Source organism: Mauremys mutica, chromosome 3 (assembly GCF_020497125.1).
Source record: "Mauremys mutica isolate MM-2020 ecotype Southern chromosome 3, ASM2049712v1, whole genome shotgun sequence".
In the NCBI taxonomy this organism is placed as follows: domain Eukaryota; kingdom Metazoa; phylum Chordata; order Testudines; family Geoemydidae; genus Mauremys; species Mauremys mutica.
In genome coordinates, this window is record NC_059074.1 from 63,314,392 (window position 1) to 63,327,967 (window position 13,576).

The following is a 13,576-nucleotide window of genomic DNA, read 5'->3' on the forward strand; positions in this document are numbered from 1 at the left end:
TATTGCTTATCTTATTGCATCTGTTTTTCTTGGCTTAATGAAAAGAAGAGCAATCACCATCCTATCCACAATGAGCAGAGCTCTGATCCCAGTGGGTCTGTTGCTGCAATGCTGGTGTCAGCTCATTGAAATCAGTGTAAGCTGCTAGAAGCTCATCACTTTTGAAAAATCAAGTCACTTATTTAGGTGCCCAAATATAGACTTGGTGGGCTACCTTAGGGACCTATTTGTTTGAAATGTTGGCCAGTAACCCAAACCTAACTCAAATGGTGGTAGAAAATGCAGTCAGCCCAGCTCAGATCAGGAGTAATCCAAACACGGACATGAATACCCATGTTTCTCATTGGTAGCAGTTTTGTGTGGACAGAATGCATTATAGGTAGTCCAAATGGTGATGAGTATGCCAAATTTCCCTTGGGTAGCAAGACTGATGAGTGGAGGGAGAATGCAGTGTACACAAGGAGCAGTTGTTGCTGCACACACTCACCCCTTCTCTCTCTTTAAACTGTTGGTTGAGAGTATGTTTAGGAGCAAAGCAGAAAACAGTGGGGTGAAAACACACAACCCCAGCTCAGGCTGTAATTTTAATGAACTGCCTTGTCAAGGCCTGTGTACCTGGCCTAAGATAGATGGAATACGAAAAAAAGCCTGGTGTGAGGATATCTGGGGACTCCTGACACCAGAAAAATCTTTTTTACCTTGTGCATTCTCTTTTTCAAATTTAAAAACAGAAAATGTGATCATTGCAATTTGGGTGCAGATGTTCTCCCCAGTCAGTTAATGTATTGTAGGGAGTCCAGTGGCTAAGATTTAAAAAAATGGCTGCCTAATTTAGAAGCATAAGTCTATATTCAGCTGCATAGTTCTCAGCATTTTTGAAAATTGGATCATTTAGAAGCTGAATGTTAGATATTTGCTTTTCAAAACCTTGGTCACTGTTTGTTTCCAAAGTATTATATTTTGCTTTACACTTTTGTTTTAAGCAATCTATTAAGTAGATGAAAATACTGATGATCCTTTACCAATTTTACTATGAGAACCTTCTCGCTGGCACTAACTTTTGTTCTGTATCATTTGGTAAACAATCATAAAGCTATTAAAGTGTACTGGACCATGAGATTATACTTTTATAACAGGATTTTCTCTCCTTTCCATGTAATACACTATGAAGGAAAATCAATGTTGATAAAAAGGAATGATGTCCTATACCATATGTTACTATCAGGAGGACTCTGTGCTTGTGACTAATATGCATACCAAACATGGGTGGGAAAGGAGTTAAAATAACCTGGGACGGAACTTTAATAAGCATAATTATTATTTGTGATGTAATAGACTGATCCTGGTCCCACTGAAGCCAATGAGCTATTTTCCAATGATTTCAGTGGGAACTATTTCTATCCTAAGGCATTAGAGCCTATTGTTCCAACTGGATCAGCACAACAGTAATGTGTAAACACTGACAGCACACTTTCAGTCAGGAGGTGGAAAAATCTATTCTTCTTCGAGTGATTGCTCCTATGCATTCCATGTAGGTGTACGCGCCGCGCGTGCACGGCTCTTCGGAACATTTTTAGCCTAGCAACACCGGCGGGCCGGCTGGGCGCCCCCTGGAGTGGCGCCGCTATAGCGCTAGTTATATACCCCAGCCGGCCCGTCCGCTCCTCAGTTCCTTCTTCCCGCCCGTGACGGCAGTTGGAACTGTGGAGTGCTTGTCGTCCTCCACTTACCTAGCTCACCTTGGTTCTAGTTTGTATTTAGTGTATATAGTTAGTTGTTAAACTGAGTTAGTTGAGTAGTTAGTAGTTAGATTAGGGGGAATTAGGGGGGCTTAGCCCCTCTTTTCCCGTCCGGTGCGGGCGTATGCCCAAGACACCGGGATTCAAGCCCTGTGCGGCTTGCCAGCGGCATATGCCCGTTGGGGACCCCCACGACGCCTGCCTTCGTTGTCTCGGCGAGGGACATCGACCAGACAAGTGCCTCATTTGCAGGTCGTTCAAGCCGCGGACTAAAAAGGAGCGGGACATTAGGTTGCGGCAGCTCCTTATGGAGTCGGCGCTTTCCCCTGCGGTGCCGACTCCTCCGGCTCCGGCGTCGTCCTCGGTGCGGAGTGCTCCAGCGGTCCCCGGCCGGTCCAGTACCGAGACTGTTAAGAAGCAGCCGGCACCGAAGCCCCGGCACCGTTCCCATTCACCATCTGGGAAACGGAAGCCTAAGCCCAAGGCTGTAGAGACTGCTACGCCGAGACCATCGGTCCAGCAGCCAGCAGCGGCGCCTTCGGCACCGTCCGTGACAGCGCACGGACCGTCCGCGGTACCGTCGACTCCGGCACCGGCTGGGCCGTCGAGTCCGGTACCCCCGCGCTCCCCGGTGCAAGCCGTGGTCGAGCTGCCTCTCCCGTCCACGCCCGAGACGTTCTCGACGGCGAGGGAGCTCATAGAGCTAACAGAGGCACCGAGCCTCCGGCCCCCGGCACCGCCGGTGCGGGCTGTTCCATCAGTGGGTAAACCGGCCATGGTACGACCGGCCACCCCTGACAAACGGGATAGGAGGCGATCCAGGTCCCGCTCCCGGTCCCGATCCCGGAGACGGTCACCTTCCCGCCGTTCAAGGTCGCGGCACCGGTCTCCATCACGGTACCGCTCTCCTTCTCGGCGCCAGTCGCAGTCCCGGTACCACTCCTCATCGCGGTACCGATCGTACTCCCGGAGGCGTTCCAGGTCCCGGTCCCGCTCTCCGGACCGTCGGCCCCGAGGGAGGTCCGGATCCCGGCACCGCTCCCGACGCCATTCTCGAAGCCGCTCCCGTCGAAGACGATCGAGATCGCGGTCGACCTCCCGCTACTCTCGCGGTCGAAGGTCCCGCTCCCGGCACCGAGACGATCGGCACCGGTACACGGCACCGTCCACGGACAGACTGGTGGCATTGACGGCGCAGTCTCTGAGCGCCTCTGCCCCCCCGTGGCCTTCCCGCCAACCGTCGGTCGTTTCACACGACGGCAGCGGTGCAGATTACCGCGCGGACCCACAAGGACAAGACCTGGGTCCCCAGCAATGGGGTTTCTGGACCCCCTGGGCGGGTCACGAGGCTCAAGGCGCCCCCTTCCTCCCGCGACAGGGGCCTTCTGACCATGGGGTGCCGGAAGCCACCGTCAGCAGGCCCCCTCCATCGCCTCCGGTTGAGGTTCCACCGCCGCCGGTGCAGACGGAACATCCCGTGGAGACGGCGACCTCACACCCCATGGACGAGCCTCTGCCTATTGGTCAGGCCCAGTCCTCGTCTTCCTCGCCCGACGAGGCGGTGGCGGGATCTTCGTCATCCGATCCCCCACCGATTGACTTACGTGCCCATCAGGACCTCCTTCGTCGGGTGGCACAAGCAGTTAACCTTCCGATAGCGGAGGTCATCGAGGACGAGGACCCGATCACTAATGTGGTCGGAACGGAGGCCCCCATGCGAGTGGCCCTACCGTTTGTTCGGACGATCCAGAAAAATGCCACCACACTTTGGCAGTCCCCGGCGTCCATCCCTCCCACTGCCCGTGGAGTGGAGCGGAAGTACTCGGTACCCCCGACTGGGTACGAGTACCTGTATACCCACCCGACCCCGGACTCCCTAGTGGTACAGTCGGTGAATGACAGGGAGCGAAATGGGCAACCTGCGCCGGCTCCTAAGTCTAAAGACGCGCGCAGGATGGACCTGTTGGGCCGGAAGGTATATTCGGCTGGCGGCCTCCAACTACGCATAGCATATCAGTTGGTTCTCCTGGCCCGCTATGCTTACGATAACTTCGTAGCCCTCTCTAAATTTACGGAGTTGGTTCCAACATCCTCCAGGCAGGAGTTCTCAGCTTTGCTGGAAGAGGGCAAGAAAGCTACCAGGTCCTCCATTCAGGGCTCACTGGACTCTGCGGACTCCGGAGCCAGGACCTTGGCATCGGGAGTGACAATGAGAAGGATCTCCTGGCTGCAATCGTCCACCTTGCCGCCAGAGGTCCAGTATACTCTGCAAGACTTGCCCTTCGATACCAAGGGCTTATTCTCGGAGAAAACGGACTCCAGGATACAGACCCTTAAGGATGGGCGCATTGCCATCCGTACGCTAGGCATGCATACGCCTGCGACACAACGGAGGCCTTTCAGGCAGCAGCCCTTTCGGCCGTTCAATCAGTCCAGGTCTCGGCCGGATAATACACGCAGGGGCAGACTAAACCGCCGTAGGCCATCGGGCAATCGGCGTACCCAGTCCCAGGCGCCTTCCAAGGCCCCCCAAGGGCCGAAGCAGGCGTTTTGATGGGACGCCCGAGGACGGCCCATCAGTCTCTCCTCTGGATCCTTCCCCGTTATTTTTCAATCGTCTTTCCCACTTCCTCCCGGCGTGGTCCCAGATTACATCGCACAGCTGGGTGCTACGCACGGTAGAGTCTGGTTACCATCTTCAGTTTGTTTCGCCCCCACCCTCCCACCCACCCACCCCGTCCCTCTTCAGGGACCCCTCTCACGAGCAAGTCCTCCTACAAGAGGTCGAGTCTCTGCTGAGATTGGGTGCTATAGAGGAGGTGCCAAGCGATATGCGAGGCAGGGGATTTTACTCCCGATATTTCTTAATCCCCAAGGCGAAGGGAGGCCTACGACCCATACTCGACCTCCAAGAGCTCAACAAATACCTTGTCAAGCTCAAGTTTCGCATGGTAACCCTGGGGACTATCATTCCCTCCCTGGATCTGGGAGACTGGTTTGCCGCCCTCGACATGAAGGACGCGTATTTTCATGTCGCCATTTACCCTCCTCATCGGCGCTACCTTCGCTTCGTTGTCAACAATACGCACTACCAATTCACAGTGCTGCCTTTCGGCCTCTCTACAGCGCCGAGGGTATTCACCAAGTGCATGGCAGTAGTGGCCGCGGCCATCCGCCATCGTCGGATACATGTCTACCCCTATCTCGACGACTGGCTAGTCCGAGGACCATCCCGCCAACTGGTGGCGTCCCACATGGCCACGGTCCTAGCCCTGTTTCAGCGTCTAGGGCTCATGATAAATGCCGAGAAGTCGATGTTGACCCCTTCGCAAAGAGTGGAGTTCATCGGTGCGGTCCTGGATTCCAACTTGGCCAGGGCCTGCCTGCCCCAACCTCGGCATCAGTCTCTGGTCTCTCTCGTTCGAGACCTACAAGCTTTCCCGCGAACAACAGTGCGTTCCTGCCTCCGCCTTCTAGGCCACATGGCGTCGTGTACGTTCGTCACTCAGTACGCGAGGTTGCACCTTCGCCCGTTTCAAATTTGGCTTGCGTCAGTGTACCGGCCCCACCGCGACTCCATCGATATGGTAGTCACGCCCACGAAGCCGGCCCTCGCTTCGCTCACTTGGTGGCTGGACCCAGCAGTCGTGTGTGCCGGAGTCTCTTTCCGCCCCCTTCAACCATCCGCCACTCTGACCACGGATGCGTCAGAGCTGGGGTGGGGAGCGCACCTAGCCGACCTGCACACCCAAGGCCTCTGGTCGCCCCGAGAGCTCTCCCTCCATATCAATGTCAGAGAGCTCCGAGCGATTCGCCTCGCCTGTCAAGCCTTTTGCCCCAGTCTCCAGGGGAGTTGCATCGCGGTGTTGACGGACAACACAACAGCGATGTTTTATGTCAACAAGCAGGGTGGAGCCCGATCTTCTCCACTGTGCACGGAGGCGATGCTACTGTGGGACTTCTGCATAGCCCACTCCATTCACCTAGTGGCGTCCTATCTTCCAGGGGTGCAGAACACGCTGGCTGACCGTCTGAGCAGGTCGTTCCTGTCCCACGAGTGGTCCCTCCGCCCAGATGTGGTTCACACGATTTTCCGGAGGTGGGGGTTTCCCCGGATAGACCTGTTCGCCTCCAGAGAGAACAGGAAGTGCCACCAGTTCTGCTCGCTCCAGGGTCGCGCCCCGGGCTCCCTGTCGGACACATTCCTCTACCCCTGGACGGGTCACCTACTGTATGCCTTCCCTCCGTTCCCGCTCGTACATCGGGTGCTTCTCAAGCTTCGGAGGGACAGAGCCCGCCTCATACTCGTCGCTCCGGCCTGGCCGAGACAGCACTGGTACACTCTGCTGCTCGAGCTATCGGTACGAGATCCCATCCCTCTGCCCTTATGGCCGGACCTGATAACGCAGGACTTCGGCAGGCTCCGCCACCCGGACCTGCAGTCCCTCCATCTGACAGCCTGGTACCTGAGTGGTTGACCCGCGCGGAGCGGACCTGTTCGGCGGCGGTCCAGCAGGTCCTGCTGGAGAGCAGAAAGCCCTCCACTCGCTCGACCTACCTCTCCAAATGGAAGCGCTTCGCCATATGGTGCGACCAGAAAGATCTGAATCCATTCGTCGTCCCTATCCCAACGATACTGGACTACCTCTGGTCGCTTAAAGAACAGGGTCTGGTGGTCTCATCGTTAAAGGTGCACCTGGCAGCGATATCGGCCTTCAGGCCACCCGTCGGTCACCGATCCATCTTCTCCGATCCTACGGTTTCCCGCTTCCTCAAGGGGCTTGAGCGTTTGTTCCCGCCAGTGCGGGCCCCGACTCCGCCCTGGGACCTGAATCTGGTCTTGGGCAGGCTCATGGGACCCCCCTTTGAGCCCATGGCTGCGTGTTCACTGCTCCACCTGTCGTGGAAAACAGCCTTTCTCGTCGCCATAACCTCAGCAAGGCGAGTTTCCGAGCTCCAGGCCCTGACGGCCGGTCCTCCGTACACCATCTTTCATGCGGACAAGGTCCAGCTTCGGCCTCACCTGGCCTTCCTCCCTAAGGTGGTGTCAGCCTTCCATGTAAATCAGGACATTTTCCTTCCCGTTTTTTTCCCGAAGCCTCATGCCTCGAGTCGGGATCAACAGCTGCACACCCTGGATGTCCGCAGGGCCCTTGCGTTCTACATACACCGGACAAAATCCTTCCGGCGTTCGCCACAACTGTTCATAGCGGTTGCAGAACGTATGAAAGGCAAGCCGGTCTCCTCTCAGAGGATTTCCTCATGGGTCACCGCATGCATCAGAACTTGCTATGAGCTGGCGGGGGTGCCAGCTGACCGTCTTACCGCTCACTCCACGAGAGCGCACGCCTCGTCTGCCGCCTTCCTGGCCCATGTCCCCATTCAGGACATCTGTAGAGCGGCCACCTGGTCCTCTGTCCACACCTTCGCCTCCCACTACGCGTTGGTGCAGCAATCCAGAGACGATGCAGCCTTCGGCTCCGCAGTCTTGCACTCTGCCACGTCTCACTCCGACCCCACCGCCTAGGTAAGGCTTGGGAGTCACCTACATGGAATGCATAGGAGCAATCACTCGAAGAAGAAAAGACGGTTACTCACCGTTGTAACTGTTGTTCTTCGAGATGTGTTGCTCCTATCCATTCCAGACCCGCCCTCCTTCCCCACTGTCGGAGTAGCCGGCAAGAAGGAACTGAGGAGCGGACGGGCCGGCTGGGGTATATAACTAGCGCTATAGCGGCGCCACTCCAGGGGGCGCCCAGCCGGCCCGCCGGTGTTGCTAGGCTAAAAATGTTCCGAAGAGCCGTGCACACGCGGCGCGTACACCTACATGGAATGGATAGGAGCAACACATCTCGAAGAACAACAGTTACAACGGTGAGTAACCGTCTTTTCTTTCATGGACTCACAAACAAGTTATGGGAGGGAATGAGCATAGTAGCTCCAGCCTAGATTTTGATCACTGTAAATGTCAGCCTACCTGTCCAACTTGAATTCTGCAACTACCCTCTACCAAAAAACCCAAAAACAAAAACATGCTCAAGCAGAACTTTTATAACATGAAAAGTAAGATGATCTAGAGACTCTATATCTACTGGGGACTTTTTTGTTGCTAATTGTGACTGAATGCACCCTTACATTCACACCCAATGCACTATTGTAATAATCTTTGTACAAAATATGGCTGGTTAAGGTATCGTTTGAAAACTAATAACTCAATAACATCATAATGAAATGTGTGTAGCAACATTATATGTAAAGTTATGAATTCCCCAAATGATGTTAGTAGCACATGTTCAAACCCATGTAGCCTTGATTAGGCAGAACTGGTCAGGCAGGTCTTAAACAAAGGAATGTGTATTTACCTCAATTTACATGTAAGTAGTAAACAAGGTCCTTGAAATAGCACAAATCTGCATTTTAAGAAACAGTATGAAACCTCTTCTTCTTCGAGTGATTGCTCCTATGCATTCCAGTCAGGTGTGCGCACCGCGCGTGCACGGCTCTTTGGAACATTTTTACCCTAGCAACTCCGGCGGGCCGGCTGGCGCCCCCTGGAGTGGCGCCGCTATGGCGCCTGTTATATACCCCAGCCGGCCCGTCCGCTCCTCAGTTCCTTCTTACCGCCCGTGATGGCCAGTTGGAACTGTGGAGTGCTCTCTGTCCTCCACAACCCTAGCTCTCACTACTATTTCTATATAGTTCTTTCATTACTTAGTGTAGATAGTTCTGTTAGTTAGTTAGTTAGTTTTAGGATAAGGATAAGGGGGGTTTCCCCTCCCTTTCCTCTCCCGGTGCGGGCTCATGCCCAAGGCACCGGGCTTTAAGCCCTGCGCATCTTGCCAGCGGCCTATGCCGGTCGGGGATCCTCACGACTCCTGCCTCCGTTGCCTCGGAGAGAGTCACAGGACAGATAAGTGCCCTATCTGCTCCGCTTTCAAACCCCGGACGCGTAAGGAGCGGGACATTAGGTTAAAGCAGCTCCTGATGGAGGCGTCGCTCCAGCCCCCGGCACAGTCCGCGCCGGCACCGAAGACTGCATCGGTGCGGAGCGCACCGGCGGCCCTGAGCCGCTCCGGCACCGAGGCTCCGCGACCTCAGCCAGCGGCACCGAAGGCCCGGCACCGCTCCCTGTCGCCATCAAAGAAGCGCAAGCCGGCGAAGGCAGCTGCCAAGTCCCACGCTGAGGGCCCAGCAGCCAAGACAATTACGCCACCTGCGGTCCCCGCTGTAGCCGTGCACAGGACGTGCACCGGGCCGTTGACTCCGGCGCTACAAAGGCCGTCGAGTCCGGCACCGCCATGCTCCCCGGCACCGACCGCGGTTGAGCTCCGGCTGCCATCCACGCCTGAGACTTTCTCTACGGCGCGCGAACTCATAGAGCTCACAGAGGCACGAAGCCTCCGGCCCCCGGCACCGCCGGTGCGGGCTGTTGTATCGGCGGGAAAGCCGGCAATGATGATCCGGCCCCCCTCTCCGGACGGACGACACAGACGGCGCTCTCGGTCCCGGTCTCGTTCACGGTCCCGACGCAGGTCACCGTCCCGCCGCTCGAGATCCCGGCACCGCTCACCATCGCGGTACCGGTCGCCGTCCCGACGCCAGTCGCAGTCCCGGTACCGTTCAGCATCGCGGTACCGGTCGCACTCCCGGCGTCGCTCCAGGTCCCGATCGCCTTCGCGCCGGTACCGACGGAGGTCTGCTTCCCAGCACCGTTCCTGGCACCGTGACTCGCGCAGCCGCTCCCGGCACCGCAGGTCCGGATCCCGGTCGAGCTCCCGGCACCGGTCGAGCTCCTGGCACCGCGGCGGACGTTGGTCTCGGTCACCATCCCGATACCGTGATGCCCGGCACCGATCCTCGGCACCGTCCGGGGCCAGACTGCCTCTTTCCACAGCGCAGTCCGTCACCGCCTCTGCACCCCCATGGCCATCCTGCCCCGCGTCGGTCGCTTCCGGGGCAGACAGCAACGCGCACCTGCCTCCTACTCCGCAGGGCCAGCCTCAGGGTGCACAACAGTGGGGCTTCTGGGTCCCCTGGGCCCAATACGACACTCAAGGGGTACCCTTTCCTCCAAGAGCCCCTGCCTCTGAGCGCAGGGTACCGGAGGCCACCGTCAGTCGACCGCCCCCTTCGCCTCCGGGTTCAGTTTCGGTACCGCCTGACCCCCAGAGGCATCCTCAGCCCGAGCCAGCCGATCAACCGCTGGAAGATCCATCCACGGAGGCTGTCGTCCAGGGCTTGTCCTCGTCGTCATCACCAGACGAGGCGGTGGCCGGAGCATCTGCCAAGGATCCTCCACCGATAGACCTGAGGGCCCACCAAGACCTCCTTCGCCGCGTGGCGAAGGCCATAGATCTCCCCGTAGCAGAGGTCCAGGAGGATGAGGACCCCGTCACAAACGTCATTGGAGCGGAGGCTCCAGTACGGGTGGCATTACCGTTCATTCGGACAATCCAGAAGAACGCCACCACGCTCTGGCAGTCGCCGGCGTCCATCCCTCCTACGGCCCGCGGGGTCGAGCGCAAGTACTCAGTCCCCCCTACGGGCTATGAGTATTTGTATACTCACCCGACCCCAGACTCGTTGGTCGTGCAGTCGGTCAACGACAGGGAGAGGCATGGTCAACCCGCCCCTGCGCCAAAGTCAAAGGAGGCGCGGCGAATGGACCTGTTAGGCCGCAAGGTCTACTCGGCCGGAGGCCTGCAACTTCGCATCGCCAACCAGATGGCCCTCCTCGCCAGGTACATATATGACATCATGGTGTCCCTGGCGAAGTTTACAGAGCTGCTCCCAACAGCCTCCCGCCAAGAGTTCTCGGCGTTGTTGGATGAGGGGAAGAAATCTTCCAGGTCCTCCATCCAGGCCGCCCTTGACTCCGCGGACTCGGGAGCTCGGACCCTAGCCTCAGGAGTGACGATGCGGCGCATCTCCTGGCTGCAGTCCTCCACTCTGCCACCGGAGGTGCAGTACACATTGCAAGACCTGCCATTTGACACCCAGGGTCTCTTCTCCGAGAAAACTGATGCCCGGATCCAGACCCTGAAGGACGGTCGCGTAGCGATCCGCACCCTCGGGATGCACACACCGGCACCACAGCACCGGACCTTCAGGCAGCAACCCTCACGGCCTTTCTCTCAGCATCGGTATCGCCCTTACAACACCAGGCGACCGGGCCAGAATCGCCGTCGTCCATCCGGCAACAGGCGCAACCAGGCCCAGGCCCCTTCCAAGGCCCCGCAAGGCCCCAAGCAGGCCTTTTGATGGGACGCCCGAGGACGGCCCATCAGTCTCTCCACCGGATCCTACCCTTTTGTTTTGCAACCGCCTCTCCCATTTCTTTTCGGCGTGGTCCCATATAACTACGGACAACTGGGTGCTCCAAACAATCCAGTCGGGATACCGCCTTCAGTTTGTTTCGCCCCCCCCTTCCCACCCACCCTCCCTGTCCCTCTTCAGGGACCCCTCTCACGAGCAATTCCTCTTACAAGAGGTCCAGACTCTGTTGAGCGTGGGTGCCATAGAGGCAGTGCCTCAAGACAGGCGGGGCAGGGGATTCTATTCCCGATATTTTCTCATCCCCAAAGCGAAAGGAGGGCTACGTCCTATACTGGACCTTCGAGAGCTAAACAAGTATCTGCTCAAGCCCAAGTTCCGCATGGTCACCCTGGGGACCATCATTCCCTCTCTGGATCTGGGAGACTGGTTTGCCGCCCTCGACATGAAGGACGCGTACTTCCATGTCGCGATCTACCCTCCCCATCGACGCTACCTGCGGTTCGTAGTCAACAACGTGCACTACCAGTTCGCAGTGCTACCATTCGGCCTATCCACCGCACCGAGGGTGTTTACCAAATGCATGGCGGTGGTTGCCGCAGCCCTCCGCCGTCGTCAGATACACGTCTACCCGTATCTCGACGACTGGCTGATTCGCGGAACGTCTCGGCGGCTGGTAATGGACCAGATGACAGAAATCCTGTTCCTCTTTCAACGACTCGGTCTTCTCATCAATGCCGAGAAGTCCTCATTGATTCCGTCGCAGCGGGTGGAGTTCATTGGAGCGGTTCTCGACTCCACGTTGGCCAGGGCCTGCCTCCCACGATCGCGGCACCAGACAATGGTCTCCATCATCAGAGACCTCGTCACCTTCCCTACCACGACGGTGCGATCCTGCCTCCGCCTCCTGGGCCACATGGCATCCTGTACGTATGTCACCGCGTACGCGCGGCTCCACCTACGCCCATTCCAGTCCTGGCTAGCGTCGGTGTACCGGCCGCATCGAGATCCCATCGACATGGTGGTCACAGTCACCAAGCCAACCCTCGAGTCCCTCAGCTGGTGGCTAGACCCGGAGGTCGTGTGTGCGGGAGTCCCGTTCCACCCTCCTCGCCCATCCGCCACTCTGACCACGGATGCCTCAGCGCTCGGCTGGGGAGCTCACCTGGGCGACCTACACACCCAAGGTCTTTGGTCACCCCAAGAGCTCGCTCTACACATCAACATCCGCGAGCTGCGAGCGATCCGTTTGGCGTGTCACACCTTCCGCACCCGCCTGCAAGGCCGCTGCGTGACAGTGTTCACGGACAACACAACGGCGATGTTCTACGTGAACAAGCAGGGCGGAGCCCGCTCCTCCCTCCTCTGCAAGGAAGCGATGCTCCTGTGGGACTTCTGCGTGGCCCACTCGATTCACCTGGAAGCGTCCTTTCTTCCGGGAGTGCAGAACACGCTGGCCGACCATCTCAGCAGGTCGTTCCTCTCCCACGAGTGGTCTCTCCATCCCGATGTCGTGCACACAATCTTCCGGAGGTGGGGGTTTCCCCGGATAGACCTATTCGCCTCCAAGGCGAACAGGAAGTGCCACCAGTTCTGCTCGTACCAGGGTCGCGCGCCGGGCTCCCTGTCGGACGCCTTCCTTTATTCCTGGAAGGATCACCTCCTCTACGCCTTCCCTCCGTTCCCGCTCGTACACCGAGTGCTACAGAAGCTTCGGAGGGACAGGGCCCGCGTCATACTCGTCGCTCCGGCCTGGCCGAGGCAGCATTGGTACACCCTGCTCCTCGAGCTCTCCGTTCGGGATCCCATCCCCCTTCCGTTATGGCCGGACCTCATCACACAGGACTTCGGCAGACTCCGAACCTGCAGTCCCTCCATCTTACAGCCTGGTACCTGCGTGGTTGACCCACGCAGAGCGGGACTGTTCGGCGGCAGTACAGCACGTCCTGCTAGAGAGCAGAAAGCCTTCCACTCGCTCCACCTACCTTGCAAAATGGAAGCAATTCGCGCTCTGGTGTGACCAACGAGGACTCAATCCATTCGTAGTCCCTGTCCCTACCATTCTGGACTACCTCTGGTACCTTAAGGAACAAGGTCTGGCGGTCGCCTCCTTGAGGGTACACCTGGCAGCAGTGTCCGCCTTTCGTCCATCTGTGGAAGGTCAGTCCCTCTTCTCCAACCAGATGGTTTCCCGCTTCCTTAAAGGCCTGGACCACTTGTACCCGCCCGTGCGGCGTCCTGCCCCGACCTGGGATTTGAACCTTGTTCTGGCCAAACTTATGGGACCGCCCTTCGAGCCTCTAGCCACGTGCTCTCTGCTCTACCTCTCCTGGAAGACAGCCTTCCTTGTCGCAATTACATCAGCGAGACGAGTCTCTGAGCTCCGTGCTCTAACGGTTGGTCCACCATACACCGTCTTCCACGGAGACAAGGTGCAGCTTCGACCACACCCGGCCTTCCTCCCTAAGGTGGTGTCGGCCTTCCACCTCAACCAGGAGATCTTCCTCCCGGTCTTCTTCCCGAAGCCGCACGCCTCACCTCGTGAGCAACAGCTTCACACCCTG